Source organism: Pleurodeles waltl, chromosome 6 (assembly GCF_031143425.1).
Source record: "Pleurodeles waltl isolate 20211129_DDA chromosome 6, aPleWal1.hap1.20221129, whole genome shotgun sequence".
NCBI classification, from domain to species: domain Eukaryota; kingdom Metazoa; phylum Chordata; class Amphibia; order Caudata; family Salamandridae; genus Pleurodeles; species Pleurodeles waltl.
Window position 1 is genome coordinate 1,589,601,417 of NC_090445.1, and position 26,512 is coordinate 1,589,627,928.

A 26,512-nucleotide genomic window follows, 5' to 3' on the forward strand; every position below is an offset into this window, starting at 1 on the left:
TGACATTGTGATTAAATGTTGTCCGGTGGTTCCAGACCCAGCTGTGATTATGTTCCAGTTCCCATGTGATGCTGAATGGTTTACTGGGTTAGACCTATGTCAAGCATTCTTTTCTGTGCCTCTTCATGAGGACAGCAGATATCTATTTTGTTTCAAATTTTGGGGCAAAGTCTACTGTTGGTGTAGAATTCCACAAGGGTTTTCAGAGTCACCATCCATTTTCAACCAGATATTGAAAAATAATTTTGAGTCATTGGTAATGCCATATCAATCAACATTAATGCAGAACATTGATTATTTATTGGTTGCATCAAAGACAAAGGAAGGGTGTAAATATGATATGATTGCTTTGTTGAATTTCCTGGGAGACAATGGACATTAGGTGTCCCCTAATAAGTTGCAGTATTGTCAAAAAGAGGTGAAATATTTGGGTCACCTTATTGAGAAAGGAACTATGAGAATTTTGAGAGAGGGAGTAGCTACAATTTTGCAGATGAAAGTACCACGTACACAGAAAGATGTGAGGATGTTTCTGGGAATGGTTGGTTACTGTTGTCAGTGGATTCCAAATGTTTCAGTTCTTTCAAAGCCATTACAGAAGATGACTCATAGGGATGTTTACGATCCTATAATACTGGAGTATTGTATGAAAGCATTTTCTTAGCTGAAAGAGAGTTTGTGTCAAGCTCCAGCTTTAGGTATGCCTGACAACATAAAGAGTTTTCTGTTTTGTCATGAACGTGATGCGTGTTCCTTGTTTGTTTTGACTCAGACACATGGTGGTGTCAATCGACCAGTAGCATATTTTTCATCTACATTGGATCCTGTTGCAGCAGCTTTACCTGGTTGTTTGCAGTCTGTTGCAGTAGTTGAGCAGAGCATCTCTTAGAGTGAAGGAATAGTAATGGGATCTCCTCTTACTATAATGGTCCCTCACTCTATCAAGATTTTGCTTACTCGCTCTAAGACTCAATATCTTACCAGTTCGAGATTGACTAGGTATGAAATGGCAATCTTGGGGTCTCCAAATATTTCCATTTAGAGATGTACAGTGCTTAACCCAGCAACTTTACTCCTGATTGAGAACATTGGCTCAAATAAATTGGATGATACAGAACATGATTATTTGGAAGTTACAGAGTTATGCACAAACCCCAGAACAGACATTAGAGATATATGTCTGGAGGAAAATGATCAAATTATATTTGTTGATGGTTCCTGTCTGAGAGATAATGTGGGCACATTGAGGGCAGGATATGCTGTATGTACTATCACTGGCATACTGGAAGCATCATGGCTTCGAGGAGTGTTTTATGCACAAGTAGCAGAATGTGTAGCTCTTACTAGAGCCTGCCATATTTCAAATCAGATGAAAGTGACAATTTACACAGAAAGTCAATATGGATTCGGAATTGTGCAGTTTCCTAACTTCTTCTGGTTCGCCAATAAGAAATGGTGAGAGAATTTATGAGCTGCTACAAGCTATACAGATGCCTGAGAAAGTTACTGTGGTGAAATAAAGTGCACATCAGAGGTCACAAGATTATGTGTCATTGGGAAATGCATATGCAAATCAAGTCGCAACGGTTTGTGCCTTGAATGGCATATCCTTCAAAGGAAATTGTGAGCTGTTATCTGAAAATGATGAGGTCTATGCAAATTGTTGATACCTTGGAAGAGTTAAACGCTACTCAAGACAATATCCCTAAAGAGCAGCGCAAGGAATGGCTGAAGGTAAAATGTGTCTAGAGGGACAACGACATTTGGATGACAGGAGAAGGGAATGTAGTTCTGCCAAACAGTCTACTGACACAAATGGCTAGATACTACTATGGTTAAGCTCATATAGGGAGAGATGCAATGGTCCGTACGTTTAAACAGTTTTGGTTCAATCCAAAATGTAGACAGGTTGCCGAAGCAATTTGCCACAGGTGTACTATTTGTCAACAAATGAATGTTGGCAAAGGGACAGTGGTAAATATGGGACTCATTGGCATGGAGGGAGGACCATTTGGCAGAATGCAAATGGATTTTATTGAGATGCCTGCGTGTGCTGGTTTGAAGTACGTGTTGGTGATTGTGTACATTTTCAGTCACTGGATAGAGATGTATCCTACAAGGAGAAATGATAGCCTTACAGTAGCAAAGTTACTACTTAGAGAGCTGATACCCACGTTTCGGTTTCCCGGTCTCTTTGGAATCAGATATAGGAAGCCACTTCAGTAATGAGGTGATTAAATTGCTATGTTCAGTTTTAAACATTGAGCAGAAACTCCATTGTAGTTATTGCCTGGAGGCCTCAGGACTTATAGAACAGATGAATGGCACTCTTAGATCGAGTTTGGTGAAAATGTGTGTGTCAATGAATTTTATATGGCCAGATTCATTGCCGTTGGTTCTGATGTCAATGAAAAGTACTCCTGACAAGAAAACAGGATTTTCGCCCCATGAAATACTCCTGGATAGAGCAATGAGATTACCAGTCAAACCTACAAATGCACTTGTGAACATTACAGATGATATTGTGTTAGACTACTGCAAGGGTCTAGCTGATGTGGTACGATCTTTCTCTCATCCGGTGGAAGCTAATACACTACAATCATCTCAAGGTCAGGAACAAAACTTGAGAGCTGGTGATTGGGTCGTTATTCGTAAGCACGTGAGTATTACAGCTGCGAAGTGTGCAGGGCTCGCGAACTTGGTGCATGCAAGTCACACTCGGAAAGTGAACAATCCAACAGAGCAGGAAGAAGAGCTGTTGAGAGTACCTGTATCTAAGAGTACTCCAGGGAAAGAAAAAGAAGAGCTGGAGACTACAAACAAAGTATCCACACCTGTGTCAGACGAGGTGGAAGGTATTCTGGAAGACGAGGGTGAACCTCGCTCGACTGAATAACTGAAGGAATCGGTCCAAGGAGAACAAGGGAGAGTACAGGTTGAGAGAAGACCTGCTCAGAAGAGGGTGTCCTCAGAAGCAGATGGTCTAATAAACAAGATTGAACAAGTGACTAACCCCAGTGGTAAAGGAGTTGAGATAGATCCAAGCCAAAAGGGTTTGACTCCTCTTGAAGCAGTTGCAGGAACGTCAAAGGAGAAGAGTTTGATTTTGAAAAGAGTGCTGACGAAAAAGCCACTGAAAGGTGATAATTGGCCAGAGAGAAGTTCTGAAGCAGGGAAAAATAATTTTGTACCACCAATTAGGGAAGAAAACAAGCCAAATGGAGAAGAAGATCTGAGTGAAGGAGAAGTTTGTGATGGTCTAAGATGGAAAAGGAAAAGAGTTGCCAACAAGAGATATTATGTTCCTGAATGGGCATATGCAACTACAAATGAATGGCAAGAAGAGTTTTGGAGTTTTTGTTTTGACAGAGACAGTCAGGTCTATATTTTGGAACATGAAGGTAACTAACAAACAATTGTTGGGAAAAAGATTGAATTTGAAAAAGAAAAGTGAAAGACTTTGTTGAAATAAGTACCTGGAAAATACTTTGATAACCTAACTTGACAAGCTGCTAAACTGATTTTGACAATTTTTACTGAACTTTGACAAAAGGTTCTTAAAGTGTGAATGAACTTTTGGGATTTTTTTTTTAGGGGGGATTAAATTTGAAGATTTAAGATTGCAAGTTGAGGATTTTTTAAATTATGTTTTGTTTTTTGCTGCAGAGCTATAGTTGTTTTTGTTTTGGCCTTCATTGGTTCTTTATAGACCATGGGAAACTTTAGTAACAATCAAATTAAGAATAGTTGTTGTAAATGTATAGGTATTGGTTTGGCAATTGTTTGTGCAATAGTATGTTTGTTATTGATTGTGAGTGTGATTGTTTTTGAATCGAGTGGAGCCAACTATACTATAGTTGCACCTACTACTGTTACTGTTTCAAAATTAACTACTGATCTTTCATAGATAGATAGATTTAAAATAGATGAGAAATACTTACACAACGAAGAAGAGCTTACTTCTAATGTCTTCTATCGCTTATTGTGTGAGTATGTTGATGTAATGGATGCGAAAGAGTGTTATGTTTGCATCCAGATTCCAGCCTCTGTTGAGGAGGGAATTACTTATCATAGTTTACCGCTTCCTTATGCTATAAGCTGTAGTCTTTTACTAGCACCATTCTATAACCAAGAGTTTATTCAATAATTTTACTCGAACACGGATGTTGTGTTTTCTTTTGTGCCTATTATTAAGGATCTTAGTAAGATAGCTAGACATAGATATAGTAAAGAGTTTCTTCTAACCTATATTAACATTTGGGACTGCTTTCGAGCACTGCAATAATTTGACCTGTTTACTTACACCTTTAGAGAAGAAATTTCTAGATAACAGAGAGGATAGGAGAAGAACAATTAAAGCAGAATTTGCAAGAGGGCCCCGCAAAGTATTTCAGTGTCTGCCATGCAGACACTGAAATACGCGACGGGTGCAACTTCACCCGTCGCACCCCTGCAACTACGCCGGCTCAATTCTGAGCCGGCGTCCTCGTTGCAGGGGCATTTCCTCTGGGCCGGCGGGCGCTCTTTTGGAGAGCGCCCGCAGGCCCAGAGGAAATATTAGAATGGCCGCCGCAGTCTTGTGACCGCGGTGCGGTCATTTGGCGGCGGAACCTTGGCGGACGGCCTCCGCCGTCCGCCAAGGTTAGAATCAGGCCCTAAGTTAGTTAGAGATTTGATTAATAACTTAACAAGAGATAAAACTGAATTAAAAGAATTAACTGAAACTACTATTTGGGAAAAGGCTGGCAAGGGAATTACTTCAGTGGGAAATTGGATTGGCAACCTAGGTGAAGGTCTTATATTAAAATTAGTGAAATGGATTTCAAGTTCTGTGTTTTGTCCAATTGGAATTTGGGGAATATATAAACAGTTTCAAAAGATTAAAAGAGGAAGATTTAAAAAGAATCAGAAGAGGGTAGATGTACAAATGGAAACATTTTATGGGGAAAATTCGAGATGAAAGACATTTTATAAAAGGTTGAAGAGGACTAAAGGCCAGATGTATCAAAGCTTTTTGCATGGGCTCCCAGTCTGCCTGGGAGCGCCCTGGCTCGGCGCTCCCAGCCAATGCTGATGCTGCTCTGAGCAGCATCAGGATTGGCACAGGGCAGGCTGGGGGCCTGTGCCTGCAGAGGAGCGGGAGGATTGGTGCACAGCGGAGGACGTAAGTGGTTTTAAAAAATAATTTTATCATTTTTAATTTCATGATAGACTGTTTACTCCTATTTATGCTGCAGCTCCATGCATACAGCGTTATTACAAGAATCCCACCTAACGTGAACAGAGGCTGAGAGATTGCAGAGCAGCTAAGTAGGTATACTCCACAAATTATTCCACTTATGCATGAGGCATACTGGTGTGGATCAGAGATGGCACTCCCTTCATGGCAGACACAACAATTGTTCACCCAGAGGGTCTCTGGGCCTCATTACAACATTGGCGGTAAAAGCCGTTTACCGCCATGCAGAAGACCGCCAACACACCGCCGCGGCCACGGAATTCCACACAGCTATTATGACCCACAGCACGGAATCCGCCAACGTTCAGACACCCACACAAGTCCGCCACACCAAAGGTCAGTGATAAACTGGCAAAAACCAAACCTCCACCGTCACGCCAACAGAAATACGACCACACTATCACGACACACGAATCCACGTGGTGGTCTTTCAACCGCGGTATTCCATTGGCGGTACACACCGCCGTGCTCAAAATACACACACTCTTATAAAACACAGCCACATTGGACAATTCCAAATACACACACCTGATACACATACACACACCACTCCCACACACACAATACAATATAAAACACACACCCACATCACCCACAAACCCTTGCTACCAAAAATACCGAAATAAGGCCAGAGAGAGACACCACAAACAACTACCAAGCATCCACAGGCACACAATACCATCACCCACATAACTTCCACGCACCTCACACAACACACCACTAAATATCACCCCACTTATCACTATACACACCACCCCACACATCACTCACACCACCCCATGGCACGGCAAAGACACCCCAGGTTCTCAGAGGAGGAGCTCACGGTCATGGTGGAGGAAATCGTCCGGGTAGAGCCACAGCTATTTGGATCACAGGTGCAGCACACCTCCATAGCTAGGAAGATGGAGCTATGGTGAAGAATAGTGGACAGGGTTAACGCAGTGGGACAGCACCCAAGAAATAGGGATGACATCAGGAAGAGAGGTGGAACGATCTACGGGGGAAGGTGCGTTCTGTGGTCTCAAGACACCACCTTGCGGTTCAGCGGACTGGCGGTGGACCCCCACCTTCTCCCCCACAACTAACAACATGGGAGGAGCAGGTCTTGGCGATTCTGCATCCTGAGGGCCTCGCAGGAGTAGATGGAGGAATGGACTCTGGTAAGTCAAAGCTTTACTATTACATCCCCCACCCTACCTGCATGCTATCACATACCCCCATCCTTGCCCTCACCCCCACACCTCACAAATGTCCCACTATCACAACCCACCCATCCCAACACCAAGACCTGCATGCAACAACAAAGCATGGACACCCATCACCAAAGCATGGCCACTGCACATACCCATACACCCCCCTAAACCACCAGCACACAAGGTCCCACACAGGAATGCAAGCACTGGGGCACACGGTCACCCACCTATTGCACACCATGGCACACACAGTTGTAATAAACATCCTTTTATACCCCTGCAGGACCCCTACCCAACGTCACCGGACAGGAGGGTCCACACATGTCCACACCACCAACAGAAGAGGCACACAGTGATGACAGCAGCTCTGTCCAACTGGATCCAGATGACCAGCCCGGCCCATCGGGGACCTCGGGACAGTCGGTTCCCCTCACACAGTCACAGGCTACTACAGACCTTCCCCCCCTCTGGAAACACCAGCACAGCACCCACCCAGCGGGCCCATACCTCTGTCCCCAGGACATGTCAACCAGTAGTGTGTCCACCACTACAGGGAGCCCAGGCTAACCCACCACCCCAACAACAACAGGGACCTGGGGGCAGTGGCAGTGGGCACACAGTCCAGGGGACGGAGGCCCAGGAACACAGGGGAACTGGGAGGGCTGCTGTGCGACAGGGAGAGGACAGGCCAAGGGAATCCACTCTCCATGAGGTCCTCTCCTCCATAATGGGAGCCTACCACCACTCCCAGGAGACAATGGCAACGGTACTGGCCAAGTTTCAGGAGACCCAGCGCCTGCAGGAGGAACTGTATTTGGGCTTCAGGGAGGAACTCAGAACCATCAATTTCACCATGGGCACCATCGTAGGGGTGCTGAAGGAAGTACTCAACACCAGGAGGGACACTGTGGCACAACAAGGGGCCCCGGACACTAGCCTGGACGATGAACTGCCCACCACCTCCGCCGGCGCTAGTGGACAGGAGGCACCGCCACAGGACCACCACACCAGCACCCCAACCCCTGCAGAGGGAGAACCATCATGCAAATGGTCCCTGAGATCCAGGACAAAGACAGAGAACAATGCCAAGACCCCCGCCAAGAAATGAGACCATCCTGAATGTCATCTTTCTGTCCCATTTTGTTACCCTGTCCATCCTCAAACTGCCCGAGCTCCATTTCCTATGCCCATTTGGGCAATGCACCTGTGAGACTAATAGACTGGACTCTGCCATGGACATTCCTCCACCATCACCCCTCACCATTTTACAGCCCCCTCCAATATTGAGCACCTAAATAAACACCCTAGAAGCACAAAACAATCTAGAGTCAGTCTGTGATTTCGAAAAGTGTATTAGCAATTACAGTGAAAAAATGCTCTTTCAATTGTAATGTCAACATACCTATGTCACACAGCTCTAGTCCATGAGGGAACAAAGCAGATGTCACACTGTGGGACACACATGTGCGAAATGGTAAGGGAAATTGACAACTCAGTGACCATACACTGGGTGAAAACGACAGACAGTAGAGAGGTAGTAGTGTTAAAGTACATGTAGTAGGCAGGTCTGTATTCTTACCTGTGTCTCACTGGAAATATTGCAGGATCACCGAGTTCCTGTTGTCCATATCCTGTTCTGCTTCCTCGTCTTCACTGTCCACAGGCTCCACAGCTGCAACAACACCGCCACCTGGACCATCCCCTTGCAGAAAAGGCACCTGTCGTCACAAAGCTAAGTTGTGAAGCATACAGCAGGCCACGATGATCTGGCACACCTTCTTTGGTGAGTAGAAAAGGGATCCACCTGTCATATGGAGGCACCTAAACCTGGCCTTCAGGAGGCCGAAGGTCCTCTCTATAATCCTCCTAGTTCGCCCATGGGCCTCATTGTAGCGTTCCTCTGCCCTTGTCCTGGGATTCCTCACTGGAGTCAGTAGCCATGACAGGTTGGGGTAACCAGGGTCACCAGCAAATGGCGAGGGACAACTGTTAGACACACACTAACCTGTAGGGATATCCCCAGACAACCATTCCCACTGACTTGCTTCCAGGTGCTCACCTAATAGCCACACACGGTGCCTCTGCAGTTGACCCATCACATAAGGGATGCTGCTATTCCGCAGGATGTAGGCGCCATGCACTGAGCCAGGAACTTGGAATCAACATGGAGATTTTCTGGTCTGCCAAACACACCATCTGCACATTAATGGAATGATAACTCTTCCGGTTTCTGTATACCTGTTCACTCCTGCAGAGGGGTACCAAAGCCACATGGGTCCCATCAATGGCACCTATGATGTTGGGGATATGTCCCAGGGCATAGAAGTCACCTTTCACTGTAGGAAAATCCTCCACCTGAGGGAAAACGATGTAGCTCCGCATATGCTTCAGCAGGGCAGACAACACTCTGGACAACACGTTGGAAAACATAGGCTGCGACATCCCTGATGCTATGGCCACTGTTGTTTGAAATGACCCACTTGAAAGTAAAGGAAGTACTGACAGCACCTGCACTTGAGGGGGGATTCCTGTGGGATGGCGGATAGCTGACATCAGGTCTGGCTCCAGCTGGGCACACAGTTCCTGGATTGTGGCACGGTCAAGCCTGTTGTTGATGATCATATGTCTTTCCTCCATTGTCAACAGGTCCACCAGCGGTCTGTACACTGGAGGATGCCGCCATCTCCTCACCTGCCCCAGAGGACGGTAGCGAGCACAGAGTCAACCAACTCAGAGGTACATACCCACAGCTTACACAGAACACTAATCATAATTCGAAAATTGGCCTGTATGTGTGTTGAGGCTAGGTATGTGTGACGCAGTAAAAAATTAAGCAATGTGGGCCCCTGAAATGACGGCTGCCTGACCTGTAAAGTGGGACAATGGGATGTGAGGTAACTGTGCTGGCGTTGTACAGGCGGCCGAAGACCGAGGCGCAATGCTGCATTGGTTAACATTGGACCCTATGGGTCCCAGGAGCCAATGACGATGTACACCGGCGGTGACAGTACGCACCGCCGCGGACGTGACCGCTATTTTCTATCTGTACAATCACTCGATACCTGATCTTCGACAGGAGAGGACCTACACTGCAAGTGCTGCTGTGACCTCGGTCTGGAAGAGACAATGGCTCAAGTGTCTGGGGAAAGGGCCCCTGCCTTCACATCGGATGAGTTGGAGAACCTGTGTACAGTGCCAAGTACACCTAGTCATGCTCCCGTGTTATCCATGTGTGCAGATGTTGTCCATGGCCTTGTAGGCCATGTCCCAGGGATTGAACAGTGGAGCCCAAGTGCGCGGCGTAGTGCAGGGGGCTTCTGTGTCTGTCGTGTCCGCCAACGGTAGCGGTATTGCATGCACTCAACATGTCTTTCTTCTGTCTTTTTGTGGTCTCCCTGTTCTTGTATGCATTAGCATCATCACGCGGAGGAGCAGTGGCACAGGAGCAGGAGGGAGCTGCATCCCACATGGCCCTGGAGGGCGAGACAAAGGACTCGGAGTTCACCAGTGGGACAGAGGGCGAGGGGAGCTCCACGGCGGGGACAGGAGCTGACACCAGTGACACGGACTCGTCCTCTGATGGGAGCTCCCTTGTGGTGGCGGCAACATCTGTGCCCCCCGCATCTACAGGTACAGCCGCCACCCCGCCTACCAGCACCGCCCTCCCAGCAGCCCCTCAGCATTTGCCCCGTGCCTGCTCACCCAGGAGGGCACCTCAGGCCCTGCCCCAGTCACCCCTACTGCCCTCAGTGAGGAGGCCATTGACTTCCTCAGGTCCCTCACTGTTGGGCAGTCTACCATTTTGAATGCCATCCAGGGTGTAGAAAGGCAGTTGCAACAAACAAATGCATTCCTGGAGGGCATTCATTCTGGTCAGGCGGCCCTTCAGCAAGCTTTTCAGACTCTGGCCTCAGCACTGATGGCACCCCTTGTCCCTGTGTCTAGCCTCCCCCCTCCAACTTCCTCCACCCAGACCCAATCCCCTCTACCTCAGCCTATCCCAAGCACACCTTCAGACCAGCATGCACACACCTCAACACACAAGGGAAGCTCTGGCAAACATAAGCACCACACATCCCACAGGCACTCACACAAGCATCACACACATGCAGACACACCAACTACCACTGCCTCCACTGTGTCCCCCTCCTCCTCGTCTCCCTCCTCCCTCCCAGTCTCGTCTAAACTCACACCTGCATGCACTACATCTACAGCAACTACTGCCATCACCAGCACACACACACCACCACACCCCGCTCACGTGCAGTCACCACCCCCACTGCCATTCACACGTCCCCTGTGTCCTCTCCCAGTGTGTCTGTGACGCCACCTCCCAAGATACACAAACGCAGGCACACACCCACCCAACAGCCATCCACCTCACGACAGCCTCCAGCGCATGCACCTTCCCCCAAAGTCACCAAACAAACACCTCCTAAAACCACAACCTCTTCCTCCACTCCAAAATCCCCTCCAGCTACCCGTCCCAGTGTTTCTGAAAAACTTTTCCTGTCCAACCTTGACCTCTTTCCCACACATCCCCCACCCCGTCCGTCTCCTCGGGCCCGACTATCCAGGTCCCAACCTAGCACCTCAGCCTCAACATCTCCAGGACCAGTGGTGCCTGTAGTCACCGGAATCTGGAGTGCACCGGCCAACAGGGCATTCAGTGTGGCACGGAGCCACAGCACGGACAGTCCCCCACCTGTGAAGCATCAAAAGTTGGCCAGTGTCCGGCGGGAGAGGGGGACGACTCCAGCCACCAAAGCCGGTGGGAGTGTGGAGTCAGCTGCAACGCCTTCCAAGGTGGGGAAGGGCCACAAGAAAGTCAGCAGGTCTGGGAAGAGCAGCACGGCGGAGAGGACCGCCATCATCCCCGCTGCCCAGAAGGCCACCGCCATCTTTCCCGCTGCCCAGGAGGCCACCGCCATCATCCCTGCTGCCCAGGAGGCCACCGCCATCATCCCCGCTGCCCAAGAGGCCACCGCCACCAGCCCCGCTGGGCCAGAGAAGACCGCCAGCACCAGCCCCGCTGGGCCAGAGAGGACCGCCAGCACCAGCCCCGCTGGGCCAGAGAGGACCGCCAGCACCAGCCCCGCTGGGCCAGACACGACCGCCAGCACCAGCTCCGCTGGGCCATGAAGGACCGCCAGCAGCTGAGGTGCTGCAAAGGACCCAGCCGCCACAAGCACCTCTGAACAGGGCACCATCGCAACAAGCACCGCTAAACAGGGCACCGCCACAACAAGCACCGCTGAACAGGGCACCGCCGCCACATGCATCGCTGATCAGGGCACCGCCGCCACATGCACCGCTGAACAGGGCACCACCGCAACAAGCGCCACTGAACAGGGCACCACCGCAACAAGCACCGCTGAACAGGGCACCGCCGCAAGAAGCACCGCTGAACAGGGCACCGCTGCCACATGCACCGCTGAACAGGGCACCGCTGCCACATGCACCGCTGAACAGGGCACCGCCGCAACAAGCACCGCTGAACAGGGCACCACCGCCACATGCACCGCTGAACAGGGCACCGCCGCCACATGCACCGCTGGCCCATGAGCGCCAAGGGCACTGACGCTACTGAGTCTGTCACGAGCAGGATGAAGCACTCTGGGCACCAAGCCCCCTCCAGAACCAGTGGAGAAAGACACCTACTACCTCAGTCCTTGGCAGGATGAAGCACTCTGGGCACAAAGCCCCCTCCAGAACCAGTGGAGAAAGACATCCACTACCTCAGTCATTGGCAGGATGAAGCACTCTTGGCACCAAGCCCCCTCCAGAACCAGTGGAGAAAGACATCCACTACCTCAGTCCTTGGCAGGATGAAGCACTCTGGGCACCAAGCCCCCTGCAGAACCAGTGGAGGAAGACATCCACTACCTCAGTCCTTGGCACGATGAAGCACTCTGGGCACAAAGCCCCCTCAAGAACCAGTGGAGAAAGACATCCACTTGAGATACTGTGGCTTTGCACTCCCCAGGATTGAACAGTGGGCAAACCACCCACTGTAGAGACTTGAGAGACTGTGGCTTTGCACTCCCCAGGATTGAACAGTGGGCAAACCACCCACTGTAGAGACTTCAGAGACTGTGGCTTTGCACTCCCCAGGATTGAACAGTGGGCAGACCACCCACTGTAGAGACTTGTGAGACTGTGGCTTTGCACTCCCCAGGATTGAACAGTGGGCATGTGGCCCCTTCGTGGATTTGGCGTCGTGCACTCAACAGACTGAGGTGCCCCCCCTTTCCCTTCCCCTGAGGTGCCTGTTTTATTGCTATCTGAGGCCCCTGCAGTGTTCTCTCCGTCATGGTCGGGGATCTTGTGTGGGCCTCGCCCATACCGTGTGGGCCCAGTGTTCCACGGACTTGAATGGAGCACTACCTGGACTACTTTCTTGGTGTATATATTTGTTAGTAGTGTATATATATTTTTGCGTACTGGATTTTAATATACTACAATGGTTACACTCATTTCCTTTTGTCTTTGCATTCTTCTGGGGGAGGTTGGGGGTGTAACTGTAATGTATCATGCTGTATTAGTGTGTGTGTTGTGGTGGGTGAGGGTGGGGGTGGGAGTGTTGCGTGTGTGTGTCCCTGTTTTTTCCCTCCCCCCTCCCCTGTGTCGTAGGTGCAGTACTCACCATGGTCTTCGCCGCCGGCGTTCGTGCTCCTGGTAGAGGAGCAAGAAGATAAGGGCTGGCTAGATCTGCAGCTCTGGTTCCCTGGCATCCGGATTCCTCGTGGGGTGTGTAGAGGTGAGCATTTTCCCTTCGAAGTCCTGTTTCCGCCGTGTTTTTGTCCATGTTGAATCCGCCCCGGAAAAGGTGGCCGATTGGCAGGTTGTGATACTGTGGGCGGTACTTTGTCCTCCGCCTGTCTGTTGGCGGTAACCGCCGCGCTATTTGTTTGTACCACCGTGGCGGTCGGAGTGTTAAAGTGGCTGTCTTTGTTGGCGGTTTCCGCCACGGTCGTAATTCCAATTTTTTTACCGCCGGCCTGTTGGCGGTCTTACCGCCGCTTTAACACCGCCCACCAGGGTTGCAATGAGGGCCTCTATGTCTTCACTGAGGGCTCACTGGAAGGCACCACTTAATAACTGGCACCTTATATGGCCCCCACTCCAGCTAAATGGGTTCCTAGTTAAGCTACCTGGGGTGCTTTCACAATAGAGTAGGGACCCGTGGCCCTGGGGGGGAATTTAATAGTCTGTTGAGGGTCGACTTAAATTGCTCCTTCCCCCTTTCGCATAGGCTCTCATTATCCTAATGAGACTACTGGATTTTGAGCTGCAAGATCGTTCGCAGTGTGGGGGACTAAGTCTGACCCACAGTGAAGGACCCTTGTCACTCTAAATACGGGTTTTGCTCCGGCTAACTAGCAGTGCCTCATCTCTCCCGAAGGGAAGAGACAATCGGGCAGCCGAGCGCATGACATCTTTAGTACTTCCCAGAGAAGTCGTGGTTACTCAGGTCACAACCGGTTCTCTCATACACAGTATGGTCTCATATAGAAATGACAAAGGCAGTTTAAGTTTTAAAGATTGGTTTAATGAAACGACTGCATTTTAGATAGCAAAGCGTGAGCTGCAATAACCAGAACTACACAACACAGTAGGATTGAAATAGTAACTATGAGAGTGAAGCAGAAGAATAAGGCTATCATAGTGCAACTAGATTATGTTCTCTCTAAGTTATATTCTGAGCACAGCATGTGAAGCTCTAAGCCTGCCTTTCAGGTTCCCCCAGGAGGACATCAACCCTCATACCTGAGCAAAGGCCTGTAATCTGCATCAGCATCTGCAACGGGGCAGTAAGCATCTAGTTGTAGGTTCCTGGTCGGAATCTCCCTATGACGTGTATTAGGACTAGAAAGTGTTTTTTATAACTAACACGCAGATGTTCTATGAAAATGTCCCTACGTAATGAGGTGTATTTTCTACGAATACTAGAGACTAAACTTCTACCACTTTTACCGGCAATGTACCAGACTGTAGCCTTGACTGAAGCACAGGGCGATCAAGAATGCATTGTTTGAGAAAACAGTGCTAAACTAAGCTAAACAGTGTGATAGGAGGAAATAAAAACAAGACCGTAAACCTGGTTATCATGAAATAACAGTGCAAGGCTGAATAAAATGTATCTAGGGCAAAGTGCACAGTGGCCTAGTATGTTAAACTAACGTGCATGAAGCTATATTAAAAATGGCTACACTACACGCCCTTTGCCCCGAAAGCTTGTAAGGTGGCCATTAGGGGTTAAGGTCTGGGCTAAAAATGGAATGTGCACCGTCATCTTGACAAAGATGTTGCTCAGATTGAGTGCTGATCTGTTGACTTGTGAATTACAGGTTCTGTTAGTCCCAGAGCACTAGGATCTCCTTGTGCGGGCACAGAAGGCGCACGCTGTTTTGTTTCAAAGACTATGCTGTCTTAGGGCCACAAGTAGGTAGCTTTTTGCATGTCGCAAACAGCGAATCTCGCTGTTTGCCATATGCAAAAAGCACAACGCGATGCACTAACCAAGTTTTGCGATTTGGTAAAATGGTTACCGAATCGCAAAACGGGTATGCAACTCGCAATTAGGAAGGGGTGTTCCCTTCCTAATTGCGACTCGCAGTGCAATGTAAGATTGTTTTGCGAACGCGGTCACAAAACAATCGCAGTTAGCACCCATTTCAAATGGGTGCTAACCCATTCGCAAAAGGGAAGGGATCCCCATGGGACCCCTTTCCCATTGTGAATGTCACTGAAACATTTTTTTCAGAGCAGGTAGTGGTCCTACGGACCACTGCCTGCTCTGGTAAAATGAAACGAAAACGTTTAATTTTTTGTTTTTGTAATGCATCTCATTTTTCTTTAAGGATTATTTATGAGGTGAGCATTTGTGACCCCCTTGCGAATCTCAGATGGTGTCAGAGACACCATCCTACATTCAAAATTGCTCTGACTTGCAATTTGCGTGTCGCAAATCTGAACCTACCTACATGTGACCCTAAATTACGTGGCTCACTCTGCCAGAATGCACGCAGAGTCTGACAAGTCAGGATCATTATTGGCGTGACTCATTCACCAGGAAAGGCCAAGGAAACCTACAATGGCACTTCAGGTGTCCTCTGCAGCCCTCCTGCACACACAGAGATCTATTCATGCCGAGCTGACAAGCCATTGCACCTCACTGTATGTATCAGTAGCGTATGTATCCATCTAACATGCCCTTGCCTTGAGTGTCTTAACAGGGAGTTGAACTGAAAAATTACATTATGCCCTTCGAAATTCAGGAGGCCATCCGTGCACTTCCCACTGGCAAAGTCCCAGGTCCAGATGGTCTCCAGACTGAGGCCCCTGATTTATACTTTTTGACGCTAAACTGCGCTAACGCAGTTTACCGTCAAAAAGTATCCCGCCGGCTAGCACAATTCCAAGATGCCGGCCGGGCGTCATATTTATGAAATGGCGCAATCCGGCGCAAACGGTGAGCTAACGGCATGGAAACATTAGCCTGACATTAGCTGGGTGGGGGTGGCGGTATGGGAGTAGTGGGTTTAGCGTTAAAAAATTACGCTAGGCTGGTTAGAGTAAAAAAAGATGACTCTAAACAGCCTAACGTCCTTTCTTGACACAAAACCTACCATACCACATGACTCCTCTTTTATAAAAGACAGGAGTCATGCCCACCACCCCAATGGTCAGCACAGGGGACAAGGGTCCCCTGGGCATGGTCATTGCACCCAGTGCCATGTATGGGGGCCCATTTCAGGGCCCCCAATGGCACTTTAAAATAAATTCTAAATACTTACCTTTACTTACCTATACTTACCTGGGATGGGGACCCCCATCCTCCGCTGTCCCTCTGGTGTCGGTGGGGGTGTCCCTGAGGCCTGGGGAGGGCACCAATGGGCTTATTCCATGGTGTTCCACCATAGAAATAGGCCCACAGGTCCCCTAATGCCTGCCCTGACCCGGGTGTTAAATAATGGCGCTAAGCTAGGCCCGCCTCCCTCCCATGCACCGTTTTTGCACGGGAAGATAAATAAGGTGCTAGAGCCTTTGAATAATTTTTTGCCCAGGAAAGCCTACCTTGCATCTCATTGACAAAGAGTAGTTTTCCACAGACAAAAAATGACTTTAACTCCAATATTTTGAAGCTAGACATTTCTAGCGCCAAAATATAATATGGAGTTAAGTTTGTACTGAATTAGCGTAAACAAAATTGACGCTAATTCAGCACAAACAGACTATAAATATGCCCCTGAATTTTATAAAGGGTGCACCCCACTTTAGCCCCCTGTCTGAAGATATTATATGATGAGACAGCTGGCTGCCTGCCTGCCAGCCACGCTCCATGAGGTGCTGCTCATCACCCTCCCTAACCCAACAGAGATCCCACTGCATTGGGGTCATACAGGCTGTTGGCACTCCTTAACACAGATTATAAAATACTGGCTAAGATCCTTGTTGACCCAGCATTAGTACACCCAAGAATGGGTTTATCATGGCCAACAGTACTTCTCTTAATCTGCTGGGATTTTTTCACAGCCTGGAGCACACACCCCTACTCTTGGCCATGGGCGGGCTGCGTAGTGCTGGACCTGGAGAAGGCTTGTGACTTGTTGTATTGGGCCTTCCTGTTTGAGGTGCTGCCATGCTATGGCCTGGGGAATCACTTAATTTAAAAAAAACTTAACTTTTCCCCCCTTTTTTTGAAGAAACAAACATATAGCAGTTTATAAAATATCTGATACATTACTGGTCAGGCAATACACGAGAGAGAACATCAAAACAAACCAAAAATACCGTCCTTCTTCATACATTTTAGGGTAACTTCCATAGTACATTGCTCTTCCAAATGTCAACTTCAAACATCCGACCTGATGCCCACAGTTAAGGGGAATCGCTTCATTAGATTGGTTAAACTGCTTTATACCCAGCTAACCAGAGTGAAAACGGATGCTCTCATTTCTGACTCCCATCCTGATCCATAGCAGCACCTGTTAGGGTTGCCCCCTGTTCCCTTTGCTTTTTTCTCTGGCCCTGGAACCGCTGGCACTTGCCGTCCAAAAACACAGATGGAACTGGGGGATTCATCTGGGTGACGGTCTGCATTCAGTTTCACTGTAAGGAGGTGGCCTACTCCTGTACCTTAGAGATATACATGCTATCCCTGTTGATATAGTACTAACTTTTGACAAATTTGCAGCACTTATAGGCCTAAAGGTTAACCGGGCCAAGTTTTTCCACTCAGTAAAGCACACAATGCTCATGGAGGAATCATTTGCATTCAAATATTTCAGCAATATTAAATACTATTAATGTTGTAATTAACCATAAATCAAATTCCATAAATGAATAAAGCTTCAAACAGCGTGTAATTCATTTCTGGAAAACTGAAGATTTTTATATATTCACTAATAATACATTCATCAACATAGCAAAGCAACAAAGAGAATTGTTATTGTTTTTATACAAATGCACTGGTGACCCCGCCAGTCCACAATCCCTTTATATCCAAGGGATAGAAGGAGAGCACCAACCCTCCTGCATGCACAAAAGGTCAGAGTCCTGTATGCAGTCTTTCAAACTCAGAAATCACTCCTCATGAACTCTAGCAGCTCATGCGAAGAATTGCATCATGGAGAGTATAAGGTTGATGTTTCGTCTGCCAAGGCTCAAACCGTCCATGAGACCATCCTCAGGACAATGGGGGTCATTCCTACCCTGGCGGTCATGGACCGCCAGGGCAGGGGACGGAGAAAGCACCGCCAACAGGCTGGCGGTGCTTCAGGGGCCATTCTGACCGCGGCGGTAAAGCCGCGGTCAGAAAAGGGAAACCGCCGGTTTCCCGCCGGTTTTCCCCTGCCCCAGGGAATCCTCCACGGCGGGGATTCCGACCCCCTTCCCGCCATAACCGCCAGAAACAGGATGGCGGGAACGGGTGTCGTGGGGCCCCTGGGGGCCCCATTGAGATTTTCAGTGTCTGCAAAGCAGACACTGAAAATCGCGACAGGTGCAACTGCACCCGTCGCACACCAGCAACTCCGCCGGCTCCATTCGGAGCCAGCTTCATTGTTGCTGGGGCTTTCCCGCTGGGCGGGCGGGCGGCCTTTTGGCGGTCGCTCGCCAGCCCAGCGGGAAAGTCAAAATGACCGCTGCGGTCTTTTGACCGCGGTACGGTCTTTTGGCGGTCACCGCCTGGCGGGCGGCGGCTGCCGCCCGGCGGGGTAGGAATGATCCCCAATGTGTCAAAGTGGATTAAATAACAATAATTGTTGCTTTCAACATCAACTTCCTACAACAGCATTGCTTAATCCTTTCCATCCAGCACGTCCAACACTACTCAGTTACTCCAGTATAAAGAAAGGACGATGTAATTTCACCACAGGTACGTAAACTCTTACCGGGCTCAAATCTATCATAAAGTCACTCAGTGACACAACACCTGACTTCTGTCTTAATTGTACTTGTTTGTTGTGGCAATCCGTTGTGTTCTCATCTGTTTGACAACAATCTCACTCAGACGGTATTCTCATTGCGGGGGCAGATTGAATTCTGGAGCACACTGCCACCCTCTGTGGAGGGACACGTAGCACAAGATGGTGATGCAGCCCCACCTACTATACTATTTTGCCAACCAACCCCTGCATGTTCTAAAGTAATTTTTTCAGTCACTTGAAAAGCTAATAAAGGTGTTTCTCTGGCACAACATAGGATGTAGGGTAGTGCTGCATAAGCTCTACCTGCCTTCAAATGGGGGGTGGGGAGCACTTGTCGTCCAGAACTTTGAGCATTACTACCTGACCTCCCGCTGCAATGGTTGGTGGGCATCCAGATAGCTGACACCACCTCTGCCTCCCCAGCTTGGAGTTTGCTTCGCATACTGCACTTGTTTCATCCTTGCTCGAGAGTGACGACAACCATCTCCACTCTTTTACGGATGGCAGCAGTATGCCTTTTTCTTACTAGGGCATCTCATTCGTATGCCCTGGCACAAACACTGTAGCCACACCGAGGGGAGGGCGAATCACCTCCTTGGTGGAGATGGCCCCTTGGTAAGAGGTAGGCCTACATGCACGGGGAGATTTATATCACTATGGTTCCATCATCCCCCTTGAGTCTTTGATTCCTTCTGGTCATTTCCTGCTTCACAACTCTCTCCTTGGTGCACTGGGTGGACACTAGGGGGATTTGCAGCAAGAGGGCCCAATGCATCTTACAGTCCTCTACCTCCATGTTATGGGTACGGGACAAGACCTGACGTGCTGGCTCGCTCATTCTCTGCTCACACTTGCAGTGATGTCACTAATCTCCTTGCACTGGTATTGGGAGACAGACCTGGGCTGCCCTTTCAAAGATAAGGTATGGAGTCCCATACTGGAGTATCCTGCCCTTAACCTGTGCAAAGGCCGCTTTTTCCTCATTCAATATTATGTCCTCCACAGGGTTTACCTCACCCCTGACAAGATAAACCAATACTTCCATTGCATGGACGCTGCCTGCCCCTGCTGTTTTTTGCCTGATACAGATTTCCTACACATGCTCTTGGCCTGCCTGTCCCTTCACCAGAATGGATAAGATGTCACTACGCACCTAACAGACTGGATGGGACACTCCTCACTGCACAAGTGGGAGGTGTGCTGGTTGGGCCTATGTTGCAGGAATTAAAAATACAGGGCCACCACCCACTTTTAGACTTAGGGCTCCTGCTAGTCAAACCTGATCACTCGGAAGTGCCGATAGCCAACCCCCATGACCACTCCATGCAGACGTGGGCTCAAGTTGAGATCTTTGCACTGCACACAGAAGATTTGTGGGGATTACGCAAGTACCCTCTTGTGTCCACTTGGGACAATATTCTGGTCACACTCCAAGATGCCCTGTTCCACACATCTGAGTCTCCTGGAGGAGCACTGACATCTATAGACGGTGTGGGCTTCCCAGATACCCGTCTCTCACAAAGCATATCTACCACACCACACTGACTGCTCCCTTCCCCACCACACCCTTTGTTCTAAGTGATCTTGCATTGCAGATGGGCATATGTTTACAATGCAGGAGGGTGTGGGTCTTTTCAAATATTCTGGGTTTGTTGTTCTTCACCCTTGATTAGTTTGCATTGAATCTACTTATTGCTTATAGATGGCAGAACTAAACGGGTCACTGTGAAATCCGACTGTGTACCCTTTGTTTGTCAAATGGACTTCCATCCTTATGGCTATGTCAACTCGTTACATCATTCTGGAAGCATTGCATCTCACGGTCTGTATCTATTCCAAGTTGGAATTGCTGTTCGACCATTTATGGTTGTGATATACATGTTTTAAAACTTGAAAATGCTCAATAAACAGATGAAAAAAATATTGTGGGTTAAGATAACAATACAGATAATTTATGCCAGACAGGGTATTGCCTCAGTGCTGCTTATAGAGGCGCAACATTTACATTTTATAAAATCTGAGTTTATTGGTAATAGCACCTACTGCCTCTTTACACCTTCCTCCACGGGCCCAGCTTATCTATTTTTTTAACCATTTAAAAAATTATACAGTTTTTAAAACGCAGATGTACTTTGAAAATGTTATCAGAAGAAGAAGATGCAACGGTAGTGAATCCTTTGCCAAAGAGAAGCAATTTAAAAAGAGAGCATTGACATTGAATAGTTCTAATTATTCAGGCTTTTTGATGCTAAATGTATTTTATCCGAAGTGAATTGGGTAGAGTTAGAGCCGAAATTCAGTTTCACAAATTTACCAATGGAAAATGACACAATCCAATCTGTTCAAACTAAAACCAAAAACATTTGCTTGAAAATGAATGCATATTTAGAAAACAAAAAATTATTTTTCAACAACCTAAACAGTTTTTTACTTAATCGCCTTCCTCCATCCCACTCATACGGGTTTCAGACCACTTCATGGCACTGAGACCGCACTGATCGCTGTGACTGAAGAAGCAAAAACCGATTCGACAAGGGGAGGGAACCAGCCATCATTTTGTTGGATCTCAGTGCCGCCTTTGATACAGTGGATCTGAATATGCTGTTGGAGAGGATCCAAGAGATTGGAATATCAGGGCCAGTCCTAGACTGGATGAAATATTTTATCAAAGATAGATCGTTCCAAGTATTAGACAGATCCTTTCTTTCCAACCGGATCATAAGCAAATGCTGAGTCCCGCAGGCATCTTCTCTTAGCCCTACCTTATTTAATATTTATATGCTGCCACTTGCAGAAATAGTGCAGCCTTTTGAGCTAAACGTGGTAACGTATGCAGATGATACTTAACTAATTGTATCTCTCTCACAGGAATCCTGCACTTTAGAAGCATCGCTGGGTCCCTGCCTTCAAGCTGTATCCGCCTGGATGACAACCAGTAAATTAAAACTGAATGATAATAAAACGGAGGTGATGTTCTTTGGGCAAACAACAAAGCCCAGCTCGACTCCGGTACGGATTGATGGCATGAGTTTTGTACGTCCTCCTAAAGAACTTATAAAAAGTCTTGGGATCTGGTTAGACCCTCATCTTTCTATGGCCCACCATGGCAATAGAAGTGCCTCTAACTCCTTTAGCCTCCTTAGGATGCTAAGGAGAGTCTTTTCCATTTTACCTTTTACAGCTAAAAGAGTAATTTTACAAGCAATGATTGTCTCTAGAATTGATTATGGGAATTCCTTGTTTATCGGTTCACCAAATTATGTGATCAAAAGACTGCCGAGAGTACAAAATGCTTCAGCACGTCTGCTACTGAATGTCCCCAGGCATGAATCTATAAAAGCGGGAATTTCCTCCCTACACTGGCTTCCTGTAGCTAAAAGAATACTATTTAAAGCACTATGCCATATGCACAGAGCACTGTACAAGCAGGGCCCAGAGATTTTGAGTTCATTAGCATCCTTTTACTCTTCTACTAGGTCACTTAGATCCTCCTCGGCATATCTGGCATTGATTCCTAAAGTGAAGAAAGCCAGATGGGGTGGAAGATCTCTATTATATCAGGGAGCTAAATTGGGGAACTCTCCACCTAGTAGTATACGAGCAATAAACCAGGAATTATCCTTTCGGAAGGCCCTGAAGATGAGGTTATTTAAAGACTTAACTTTCAACATATGATTCTGTGATGTTACTGATTTAAAGCTTTGAGCGCTGTGAGGCAGTTTTGGTAGATATGCGCTATATAAATCCATGTAACATAACATTTAATGGAAAATACAACATTTTGGTGAATTAAAAATCTGAAACAAAAGAAAGACTACAAAATTAGTTCGTCCATCTGATATTGTTTTCACCAGTTACTTATTATCTTTTGTTTTAAATATATTGTCATTTTCAATCATAAAACATAACAAATACAGTGCAGTTCAGTATCATCCACCAGAACAGTATCACATTGGAACAACAGTTTATCAGTTCCAGACATATCCAGTAGCAGTGGTTTCTGTGAGTATTAGTTAGCCATTGGACCTGGAAAGGCTCAGAAGGGACAGAGCGTATACAGTAAACTGCATTATATTGGTATCAAAATGAATTTTTTTCAGTCAAGGTATGCGAGGGTAGTGGGGAAGTAGCAGTTGTAGATAAATAGTCCCTCAGTGGCTGCCAATTATATCTCTAGGCCTGCATGTAGCGGGCTGCAGTAAGGTGTACAGCACCCTGGTGGTGTCGCAGTATGTGAGAATGACCAGCCAAGAGGCAGCGCTGGGTTCAGCCCTAGATCCCCAGCAAAGCACTATCTCCCAACTTGCCAACAGGAGAGATATTGCTGTGAAGCGCCTAATGGACTTTGGCAAATCGTCAGTATATCCAAGCAGGGCAAAAAGTGTGTCAAGGTTGAGAGGCCACCCCAGAATCACTGATAAACAATCATGCACCTCACACCAATAGCGACTAACATTAGGGCAGGTCTAGGACATGTGTAGAAAATCTGCAGTCGGTTCCTGACATTTGCGGAGGCTGATGAGCAGGCTGGGTAGATACAGGCACCTGGGGTAACGTAGGCTCTTCTGAGGAATTTAAAGTGGATGAGCTTGTGACGCTGATTGAGTGAGATAAATCAACTTTGCGCACAGCATGCCTACCAGACTCTTTGGGGCAGGAGGCAACCCAAATCCCTTTCCCAGGACTCCCTGATCACAGCATCCGGCACTGGAAGGGCCTTAATACACATTGCATATAGTTTGGAGACCAATCTAGAGCCCAAATCCACAGAGAGTAGTATGTGAAAAGTTCTGCCTGAACCTCGGAGGTGCCAACTGCCATGCTGCCATCTGGTCTTTTAATTTCTAGAATGTGGAACGCAGAGTAAGATGGTCTGATCAGCCTGGCCAACAGCCTCCCGGGTCTATCCCCTTCACCATATCTACGGGCCTTGGCCATTCTGCCCATGTACTGCATTTCCCTGTTTGCCTGGGAGTGAAACGCATCATGCAGGTGTTTCCGACAGTGTAATAGAGGGGCACTGTCAGCATGCTCTATCTCATGGTCAACGTCTTAAAGCTGTACCTCCACTGCTGCCAGTTCTCAGCGTGTTTCTTTAAGGATACCTACATGTGTAGAGATGCAAACCCCTTGGCATATGCCTTGAAGGCGTCCCATAGTACCGCCCAAGTGTTCACAGAGCCCTCAATTAACTCGAAAAAGTCTACTATGCCTTCCTTAGAGCTGCGCAAAATGGGGTGTCTAGTAATGCCATATCCGGAAATCTCTAGAATTTTCTGGTGCCGCAGATATCAGGGATATTAGCCATAATAAGTACTGGCGAATGGTCAGACAGTGGGTGGGCAGGTGTTCGATCGCTGTGTGCAATAGTTTGGGTGATCAGCCAGTAGTCAATATGGGACCAGGTGCAATGAGGTGATGAATGAAAAGTATAAGCCATGCCTCCACCATCGAGCAAGCGCCATGGGTTGTGAAGTGTCAGAGTGTTGCAAAGGTCCCCCAAGCGCCCGCAAAGAGTGATGTTTAGAGCTCAGAGCATGCAAAGTAGTATCAAGCGTGGGGTCCCTTGCTGAGTTAAAACCACCCATCAGGACATGCTCTACATCAAAGCGCTCTATGTGTGCATGTAAATCTTGATAAAAGTCTGGAGTGTACGTGTTGGGAGCATAGACATTTAATAGTAGGAGTTTAGGATTATCCAGTAGCACCATTACCATCACGTATCTGCAAGCACTATCCGACCATGTCGATAGCGGCTTGAATGGGACAGTTTTATGCACCAATAAGTAAGTGCTTTAGCTAGAAAATTAGCGATGTGGGCCCCATGCGGACGCAAATGAGGGTGCAGCGCCATTGGGGAGATGAGTCTCCTGTAAAAAAAGCAATCTGCACCGCATGCCTGCAAAGGTATTGCAGCACTAATTTGCCCTTGTGGGGGTTGTTTAGGCCACATATGTTCCAGGACATGAGTAAGAGTTCTAATGTGTTCGACATTGGGGCATCAGCCCTAGTGTGTTGGGTATGCGTGGCCATGTAAGTAGCAGTTAGGAATATCGTTCCACTGCACTGCCAAACAAAACAACATAACAACACCCATCCCGTAAGTATAGAATAACCTTCCCCCTCCCACACCCGGCCTAGAAGTGCAGAGTGAATCCCATATGACCCATCCCGTAAACATTCACAACACAAAACAAATATCATGGTATAAAACCATGGGAGCATGATAACACATCTACAGATAGTTCCATGTCAGCAGCAGGAATGTCAAAGTGGGATAGGAGTAGGTGGTCTTTTATATAATAAGTTTGAAAGGTTACAGAGTGGAAGCGTGACTTAGCTCAGAAGTAACCACTGGGTAATTCATTGTTAAAGCAATAATGTAGGGAACTCGGATCAGCCAGCACGTTTCAGTCGGGGGGAAACAGTTACATGCTTGAGGAAGGCCCGGCATCTGAGCAGTCGCAGTCACTGGGAGACCCACGAGGAGATCCATTGAGGCCCGGGACCTGTTAGCAAAAGGCCATGGCGTCTTTCGGGTTGCTGAAATAGCGCTGTTTACCATTCACCTCAATTCTCAGCCAGGCTGGGTAGAGCATGCTGTATCATACACCTGCAGAGCGAAGCACGGCCTTTACCTTAAAAAATGTCTACCTGGCTTCCTGTACAGTGGGTGTAAAGTCAGGAAATAGGGAAATCACCAAACCTTGATATTGTAGGGGGCACTTCACTCTAGCCAATCGGAGGGCGGTATCATGGTTCCTATAATTCAGGAGTCTTGCGATGATTGGGTGGGCTGGCGCTCCCAGAGGGAGGCGGGGGCCCAAGGTACGGTATGCCCTTTCCACCATGAACGTTGATGTAAAACTTTGTCACCCCAGCAGCTCAGTCAGTAGATTTTCAACAAACAAATCTAGTCGCCCGGTGTTGGTAGACTCCGTGATACCAGTTATGCGCAAATTGTTGCGGCCCCCTTGTGCCTCCAAATCCTCGTTTTTGATAGCCACAGTTTTCAGTCTCCCCTCCATTTTCTCAATACGCTTCTTCAACGCAGCTGTGTCGTCTTCAGCGACAGATGTGCACCCCTTACACCCTCCAGGTGTGATTGCTGTTTGTCCAGTCTGTTTCCCATGTTATCCTGCTGTTGTCCAGTCTGTTTCCCATGTTATCCAACCTGGAGATGAGGGAGTCTAATTTAGTGTCAATAACGTGGAACCCAGCCCAGAGCTCCAGCAAGATATCCTCCATTCCAATCCCATGGTCTGGCACCAAGTCATCCCGGGCTAAGCATCTCCAGCCTTGGCGGAAGCCATGTCTACCTGCCTTCTCTTTTCGAAGAAATACAAAAACAACAGATGATGGACGGAATGCAGAGCAAATCAAACATTCACCCCCAGTCACAGATCTGGGTTTAATCCATCAGTTGTTTTGCTTGCCATGCCATTCCAGTTTGGACCCAGTCATATGCAAATCAGTCTCGTCCCTGTTCCCCATGGGAACAGTCCAGCCCGAACTGCCAGGCCAGGTCCTCCCTGGACCAGAAACAAGCATCATGGGACCTGGTACCGCACGTGGGCCTAGATGTCAGCGGTGCCCAATAGTGCGGCCGCAGCGGCCCACCCTACACACAACCACCCTCTTCTCCT

At 47.9% G+C, this 26,512-nt stretch overlaps 1 protein-coding gene across 2 annotated transcripts in view; it reads right to left on the reverse strand.

Annotated features, from left to right (window-relative positions):
• Positions 1-26,512, reverse strand: part of LOC138301184 (ectonucleoside triphosphate diphosphohydrolase 8-like) — a 172,601-nt gene that overhangs the window by 22,985 nt on the left and 123,104 nt on the right. The window lies entirely within an intron of this gene.